At 42.9% G+C, this 7,350-nt stretch overlaps 1 long non-coding RNA gene across 1 annotated transcript; it reads right to left on the bottom strand.

The window, feature by feature from the left end:
• Positions 1-1,655: 1,655 nt before the first annotated feature.
• Positions 1,656-5,095, bottom strand: LOC133259256 (uncharacterized). The gene is made up of 3 exons (XR_009740331.1): positions 4,659-5,095; positions 4,451-4,567; positions 1,656-2,240 (listed from the first exon to the last, which is right to left on the bottom strand). It is a non-coding gene; the product is annotated as an uncharacterized LOC133259256 (long non-coding RNA).
• Positions 5,096-7,350: the final 2,255 nt, after the last annotated feature.

The following is a 7,350-nucleotide window of genomic DNA, read 5'->3' as shown; positions in this document are numbered from 1 at the left end:
AGTTGGCTTGAGAAGAGAAGGGGGAAGGAGGAGATAGAAGTCACCTGAGGGAGAAAAAGGAGAGTCAAAGGGGGAGAGAGTAATCAAGCCAGTAATCACACTCCTAAGTAAAAATGGGTACTTAAGATTGGACTCTTAAATGTACAAAATTGATAACAAATACTGTAAAGCAAAGATTAAAAATCTAGAGTAGAGGTTAGACTCTCAAAAATACAATATTTAAAATAAACAAACAAAATAACAAAAAGTATAAGAAATATATATGAAGTTTGCTTTAAAAATAGGGTCTTTTTGCCTCCTCTAGGCGCCAGCCGCCTTAGGCCCGAGCGAGAGCAGACTGCGGGCCGGCGGCCACAGCTGTAAAAAAAAAAAAAAATAGGGTCTTTTTTTGCAAGGAATAGTAGGTTCTAAAAATGAAAATTAAAGGAGTAATAGAGGAGTTAAAAAAAATAGAAAAATAATTTTTAAAAATTAAAAAAAATGATAATAGTAAAAATATATCTAGGAATTTCTCTGGTGCTGTTGTGGGCAGTGTGGGGTCAGTTCAGTTTCAGATAGTTCCTTGTTCCAGCTTATACTTTTCAAGATCTATAGGCCCCTTCTAATGTAATAGGTGTTAAACTACAGGGATTTTAATCTGTTGCACCTGTCACTTCCAAAGCAGTTCTCTGTTTATTTGGCTTCTCCTGTTCTGCAGGTGTCTTCAGTATCTACTTTCTGCCCTGACACAAGGGGGCAAAGGTGGTTTCTCGTTTAGGCTCACTTGTTCATTCGTGCTGTGGGGAGAGGGGAGCACTGCAAACAAATACCACTGGCATTTGTGGGGAGTGCTTGCAGTGTCTCGGCCACACTGGCTTTGTCCCAGCTCATTGTGTGTGTGGTTTCCCAGACTACACTGCTCAGGCTTCAGGTTGCTCTGCAGGGAGTGGGCCCTGGGTTGCATGCAATTCCCAGGTCTAAGCCACTCCGGTTCAGATTCTCGGGTACTCCACAAAAGCGCAGACTCAGTTGGGCCTGCGTTTTGTCCCGTTTCCGTGTCTGAGCAGCTCAGGTGACCAGGTGCGTGGGGAGCACACTCTCCTTAGGTGCAGTGCATCTTATCACCTCCCTGGTCCTAGCTGCTCCGGTTTCCAGCTGCACCCATCTCCCATGTGCCCTGTGTCTCTTCTGGGGAACTGATCTCTGGCTGCAACCCTCCCAGTGGATGTTAACCGTCCAGAATCTCAGGAAGTCTTCGGCTAAAAACTGGAAGCCTGTTCCCATTTTGGTAGGGGATGCCCTCTCTGGGGCCGAGTTTGCCCCTTTCCGGCTCTGGCAGGTGCCCGCCTGGCCCCTGCCTCCGGCGGGGGATGGGTCAGTCCACAGCCGACTAGCTCTTCTCTGATATTGGCTCAGTCCTTTGTTCTATGAGCAGCCTGGCAGTGCCTTAGGTTAGGGCTTTTTGTAGGATAGTTCTCTCTTCCTCTTTTTCTCTCTCTCTCTCTGGCTATCCCACAGTTTAGGTTGCTGTCTCATGTTAGCTCTCTCAGATTGCCCTCAAGGCATTCAGGCCCAGTCCTTACCCTAAGCAATGCCACCTGCTCCTCTCCGTTCACACCCCCCCACCCCTACCCCACCCACCCCACCCCACCCCACCCCTGCTTGCTGGTGGTGGATGTGAGCGTTTGGGGTACTTCTCTGCTCAGAGTTGCCTTTAGGCATGTAATCTGTGGGTTTTATTTATTTATTTTTCTTCCTGGTTATGTTGCCCTCCAAGATTCGAAAACTTCCCCCAGACCTGCTGGTGAGAGGGTTTCCTGGTGTTTGGAAACTTCTCCTCTATTAAAACTCCCTTCCTGGGATGGATCTCCATCCCTAACTCTTTTGTCTCTCTTTTTATCTTTTATTTTTTGTCCTACCTCCTTTCGAAGACAACGGGAGGCTTTTCTGGGTGCCTGATGTCCTCTGCCAGCGTTCAGAAGTTGTTCTGTGGAGTTTGCTCAACGTTCAAATGTTCTTTCAATGAACTTGTGGGGGAGAAAGTGGTCTCCCCTTCCTATTCATCTGCCATCTTAGGACCGCCCCCTCCTGACACACATTCTAACACAAGATATAACATTGATCTGATCACACAAATTTCCAACCTTTGCAGCCAGTGGATAATGAGTAATATAGAGATCGACATAGTCCAGTTGAGGAGTTTTCAGTGACTTTTCCAAGGCTGGTCTGACCAACTCTGATTGAAGCAAAGTACACCAAAGCTGCAAATAGTAAAGAATGGAAATTTTATAAAACATTCTTAGTAAATTTTCATTTGGTCTTACCATTTGGCTTCTGATATTACTTCCTTGACCAATGATGGTAATGTGCCAATTCTTAAACACTGAACACCAAGGATTTCTAATACCTTAAGAATATACCAAGAAGCATAGTTCACCAATCAACTGCTCACCAAACAAATGATCCTATATATAAAACAGTCCCCTGGGCACATTCACTAGCACACATGTTCACACACACAACACACAACACATTTGAAGTGTAGAATATATCATCTCTCTTCACAGTGCCATCTGCAATCTTGCTTCGAATGGCCTGGCCAATGTGCTCTTCATTTTTGTACACATGAGCATAGTCAATATAGTGAATTTGGTGACTACAAGAGCTTCACTCTTAGGAACATACATAAGCAACAAAGGTAGAAGTTGAATATCCACATGATTAAGAGATTGCTAGCACAAGCTTTGATCTTCCAAATCAATGTTTCTCCATGTCTTTGATTAGATATGTATGTGTGGTGCTGAACCTGGACAGTTTACCTGAATGTTCCTGGTCAGATTTTATTTTTTATTTATTTATTTTTATATACACACCCAGTAACCCTTACATCCCTAATGATCCATGATTGATCACTGGCATCAGAGGACCCTAAGCCAACCTCCAGGTTCAGTGGATCCAAAGAACTCAGCATAAAGTTGTGGTCATGAATATGATTTATACTATAAGATAGTTGAAGCAAAATCAACAAAGGTATAAGGTACATGGTAAAGACATTAAATTACAGGAGATAGAGACAGGGAGTAAGGTCTGTTGCAATCCATAGGATCACAAAGAGTTGGACATGACTTAGTGACTGAAAAGCAACAATAACAAAAAGCATCAAGAAACATGGTGAAAGCTTCTAAGACCACTGTCTACCACTGAAGCACCAAATGGAATACACCAAATATAAACTGTATCTATTCAAGGTGTACAAAGTGATGTTCTCATATAAGGATCCATTGTTTATGATCACCAAAATCAAGCTATTTAGCAGATCCCTCATTTCACTTACCTTACTTTAGGGGGTTTGTAAGAAGACTTCACATCTACTCTCTACAAAATCTCAGGGTATCACCCATTATTTTTAATTATTGTCATGGTGCTGTCCATCAGGTTACCAACTTATTCATCTTATCACTCAAGTTCTAGACTGTTGACCAATATTTTTCCATTGTCGCAGATTTATCTCCAGCTTCTGGTCTTCATTTCTCTACTCTTTGTTTCTATAAGTTACACTATTTTAGATTTCACCTACAAAGAGACTCCCCTGGTGTTTCAGATGGTAAAGCGTCTACTTACAATGTGGGAGAACCGGGTTAGATCCCTGGGTCGAGAAGATCTCCTGGAGAAGGAAATGGCAACGCACTCATGTACCTTGCCTGGAAAATTCCATGGACAGAAGAGCCTGGTAAGCTACAGTCCATGGGGTCCCAGTGAGTCAGACACGACTGAGTGACTTCACTTTCACTTTTCACAAAGAGATCATGTACTATTTGTCTTTTTATTTCTGGCTTACTTCACTTAGCTAAAGTTCTCTCAGTTCACCTGTGTGGTTTCAAATGGCAGGACTAACGGTTTAAATGCTGAGTAATATTCCATTTATTTTACATGTGTAGAATCTTTTCTATTACAAGGAGTTAGATAATTGGTGTAACCACCCTCTGTTGGGTTCAGTCCTGGTCTTTCTTAAACATTCTGGCATTCGGAGAATGTACTGAGGAATGGACTAGTGAGCTTCAGTACTAACCTGGACACTTTACTCCCTGCACCCTACTTTGCACTAGAAAGTCCTGTCTTCTCTTTCCAAAATGCCTCTGAATATTTCCTTCTAATTTCCAAATGAAAAAAGTGAGATGCAAAGTTTCAGGATCAGACCTTGTCACTACTACATTCTCTAAAGACAAGATAGACAGCAAACTTTCTGGCTTCAGGTCTAGAAACTTGTCCTCTAGTCCCTTTTCTGTCCAAGCACTGAAAACTACACTTTAATAAAAAGACATTACAACACCCAAGGGATGCATTACAAAACCTGGCCTGTAAGATGGTAGCTTATCCCCTCAAATGACACTATATTTTGCATTAGAAGTTTCCCAAGCAGCAACCAAAGTACAAGGCAAAACACAGCTGGAGTGTCTTGCCTGGCACCTACCAGGTACCCCACGGTAGAGAAGCAATTCTCTCCAATTAGTTCCTATTCACCTCATCCTTAGGACTTTCCACCTCAAATACTTCTCTGGGTCATGCTTTTTTGGAAGGAGGAAGAGTTCTGGAATAAAACATACAGAGAAACCTGGCCATTGCAAAAGCTCTCAAAGCAAAGCAGTTGACAGTCACTGATCTTGACAGCCGAGTCTCACCACTTCTGCCAAGCTGGGAAAGAGGTCAAAACTGGAGGGGAACCCAGGGTAATCTGCCGGTGAGCACAGCCTCAGACCCTGATGCAGAGTGAAGACTGGGTGCTCTCTCCCCTTTCACAGGGCATGGTCCTAGCCTGATTAGTGGAATCATGTGACCCTCCCAGAGTCACCCAGGAACTCAATGCTTGACAACCCAAGTCCCTTCTGCTCATGTTACATCCACTACTATTTATACCTCAACCCCAAATCACCTCTGTTATCTCTTTAGTTTCAGCGCTGTCAAATCCCAGGAAAGGAATGAAGTGGCTGTCACTTAGCTTCACTCTCTGGCCTCTAGGATACATTGCTCGTTTCTAATCTGATAAGCAGACTGATGTTTTCTTCTGCCTTCACAGGTTACAAATAACAGGAAGTTAACACCCCAGTTGACTGTCCAATGTTAGCAGATACATTGGAGGAGGAGAAGGATTAAACCAGTGCCCACTGAGTAAGAAGAGAATTGAAGCCAGTTACATTTTTTTTATCAGAAAGAAAAACTTAACTTATATAAAGATGAAATGTGCCAAACAATTATTGACCAAACTTTACACAGAAACCTCCACACACCAGTCATTTCACTTTTCTAATTATGAAGCCCACTTTTGATCAAACATCAGTTGAATCAACTACTTCATAGTACAGAAAGACACACTAGTCACACAATTTAAAAGTGTTGATTATTACTGTTACTGCTAAGTCACTTCAGTCGTGTCCAACTCTGAGTGACCCCATAGACGGCAGCCCACCAGGCTCCCCCATCCCTGGGATTCTCCAGGCAGGAACACTGGAGTGGGTTGCCATTTCCTTCTCCAATACATGAAAGTGAAAAGTGAAAGTGAAGTTGCTCAGTCGTGTCCGACTCTTAGCGACCCCATGGACTGCAGCCTACCAGGCTCCTCCGTCTATGGGATTTTCCAGGCAAGAGTACTGGAGTGGGGTGCCATTGCCTTCTCCGTTGATTATTAAGCACTTTCCAAAATGTAATCTCTTAGTAGAGAATCAAAATGTGAAACAAACCAAATTTGCCTTTTAAATTTTCCAGCAGCAAAATTATTTTGCTTTACACACCTATGGTGGTAGAGGTACAGTCAGTAACTCATGTCTGACTCTTTTACAACCCCATGGACTGTACCCTGCCAGGCTCCACAGTTCACTGAATTTCCCAGCTAGAATACAGGAGTGGGTTGCCATTTCCTACACCACAGTATCTTCCTGATCCAGGGATCAAACCAAAGTCTCTTGTGTCACTTACATTGGCAGGTGAATTCTTACCACTGGGCCACCTGAGAAGCCCTTACAGACCTGACTAGGGTGAAATTCTGAAAAGGACACTAAAACCAGACAGTTTGGCAAAGTGTTTATTGGCATTAATCATTAACAATGTTTTGATACCATGTGCAGGTTCAAACAGACTCTTGAGTATTTATGCCTTGTACTACACTACATAACTTTTTAGAGTACTCTTATAATGTTACCAGTACATATTTTACACAGTTTGTTTTCATGCTAAATATTATTCTTAAAATAAAAACCTATAAACAACTGAAATTGCAACAAATTTGGGAAGATTAAGGGAAATCATGATGCACTGGTACAGGGGATGTTGTGAAGAAAAATTCATTTTATCACATAGAGTGATGTCAGCAAAATAGTGAGCTAGGAGGAGTGAAGTACCTCTTGGAAAGAGAAAGCAGCTGAAAAATGTCGTAGGAGTTCTGGGAAACAGTCAAAAAAACATCTACAGCAGCAACGTGAATGCACAACTAGGAAAGATCCAGAACTGTGGAAGGACATTCCCGTATGTTTTTATTCACACTCACCTCTCCCCTGACTTGAACAGAGCCATCTTGATCTATAAAGGGCAGTGGCTCAGCACCCTGTTGTCTCCCTGAAAGCAGACTCATTGCAGAAATCCTTGAGTGCAATATTCTCCCCTATTTGTGCCTTGCCTAGAAACTGGTATCCATTTCACTTATTTCTGAGTTTGAACAGAAGAGCAGCAGGAGTGGCTCATTAAAGCTTCAGGGGGACTAGATATAATATGGGACCAGGGCCGGGACCAAGTGTGGAGACACACACACAAGACCATGTAAAACCCTGATAGAACTGGGGTGTGGATTTGGGGAATAGTAAGGCATTCAAAATCAATCATAAATTTCCCAGAATCAGAAAGCCACTCATGCTCCAGGCATGTTGTTGACTCAGAAATGACCTGAGTTTCCCTTAGTTTTCTGTTGAGCTGACCCGAGGACCAGGCACATGCCACGTCAGCTAGTGAAGAACAATCAGGGTGTGATACAAATCTGCAAACAGTGGGTGTGCTGTGCTTTTCCAAGTACCCAGTCATGAACACACAGAAGGAGACAGAGAGAAGGCGTACAACAAAGAAAGGGTGAAACAAGAAAGCTTAAAAAAAAAGAAAAAAGACAGAGAGGAAAAAAGAGAGAAAAAAATGAGCCATGAAACAGTTTTTGTTACTGTTTAGTCGCTATGTCAGACCCCTCTATTGCAACCCAATGGACGGTAGCCTCACAGGCTTTTCTGTCCATGGGATTCTGCAGGCAAGAATACTGGAGTTGGCTGCATTTCTTTTTCCAGTGGATCTTCCTGGATGAGATCCAACCCGCATCTACTGCATTGGCAGGCAAATTCT

This window comes from Bos javanicus, chromosome 13 (assembly GCF_032452875.1).
Source record: "Bos javanicus breed banteng chromosome 13, ARS-OSU_banteng_1.0, whole genome shotgun sequence".
Classification (NCBI taxonomy): domain Eukaryota; kingdom Metazoa; phylum Chordata; class Mammalia; order Artiodactyla; family Bovidae; genus Bos; species Bos javanicus.
The sequence above is the reverse complement of the archived record's forward strand: the minus strand, read 5'-3'. Positions and strand labels throughout refer to the sequence as shown.